General features: G+C 47.3%; 1 non-coding gene across 1 annotated transcript; it reads left to right on the top strand.

The window, feature by feature from the left end:
- Positions 1-428: 428 nt before the first annotated feature.
- On the top strand, positions 429-545 carry LOC136876628 (5S ribosomal RNA). Its single transcript, XR_010860657.1, has one exon. It is a non-coding gene; the product is annotated as a 5S ribosomal RNA (ribosomal RNA).
- Positions 546-1,266: the final 721 nt, after the last annotated feature.

Below are 1,266 nucleotides of genomic sequence, written 5' to 3'. Positions count from 1 at the left end.
TTTCATTCGAAGGGTAAGAACACTGATTTCTGGTGGTATCTCCCTGACGTTGAAGAATTGAGATTACAGGTTTCTGGTGGTAGTTCCCTCACGATCGAAGATTGAGATTACAGGTTTCTAATGATATTTCCCTAACGTTGGAAGGCTGAGATTATGTTTAAGTCTCAAAACTCACGGGCTAAAATTAATTACAAATAGTATCAAAACTCACGACTACAAACTGGTAGCTAAAGTAAAAATCCTAATGAGTCTCAAAATTCATGACTCGACACCAGGTGCTTTCCATGACCGCACAAGGGACTCACGCTTCCCTTACGACAAGCAGGGGATACTGCCACCCTAACCCACAGGGGAAAAATAATGGGTGGTGAATGAAAGAGACCGAGGTGTATTATTATTATTAAAATATTTTGCTGTTGTCTTAAAGAGCCAACGGCCATACCATGTTGAATACACCGGTTCTCGTCCGATCACCGCAGTTAAGCAATTGGGCGTGGTCAGTACTTGGATGGGTGACCGCTTGGGAACACCACGTGCCGTTGGCTGAATTCCCGTGGGATCGGCTGGCCGAGGCGGTAAAGTCGTTCTCGGTTCACCCGGAAGGACGTGGGGTCGAATCCCCGTCAGGAAGTCGACAAATTTAAGAAACGATATTTTCGCTTCCGGAGGTACACATGGCCCTGAGGGTCTCTCAGCCTACACCAAAAATGAGTACCAGGTTAATTCCTGGGGGCAAAGGCGGCCGGGCGTAGAGCTAATCACTCTACCCCATCAAGTGCCGAGCTTACGGATAGTGGAAGCCTTTACCTTCCACCCCTCCAGGGGCCTTAATGGCCTGTACGGAGATGACTTTGCTTGCTATGCTAGTCTTAAAGAAATATAGTGCACTTTTTACCTTTCACATAAATTTATAATAATGACGTGTGTCCTCCGCAAAGGTCTGGCGCAGGTCTTTAGAGATGACGCCGTATAGGCAACCTGTACGTATGTGAGGATAAGGCCCTACCTAAGATAAAGACGGCACGATCACCCAGTCCCCGAGCCATAGGCATTAACTAATGAAAGTTAAAATCTCACACCCGACCAGAAACCGAATCCGGGACCCCCTGGACCCCCTGGACCCCTTGGACCAAAGGCCAGCATGCTAACAATTAATGCATGCAGCCGGACGACATAAAATTCAAGTAGCTATATTGCCCGCTGCTAGTTAAAAGAAACTGTCTGTTGGTAGTACTGGGGTTTAGTTCCATTATGCCGACAGACGGC

The sequence above is a fragment of the Anabrus simplex genome, chromosome 6 (genome assembly GCF_040414725.1).
Source record: "Anabrus simplex isolate iqAnaSimp1 chromosome 6, ASM4041472v1, whole genome shotgun sequence".
Classification (NCBI taxonomy): domain Eukaryota; kingdom Metazoa; phylum Arthropoda; class Insecta; order Orthoptera; family Tettigoniidae; genus Anabrus; species Anabrus simplex.
This window is presented reverse-complemented; position numbering and strand designations above follow the sequence as displayed.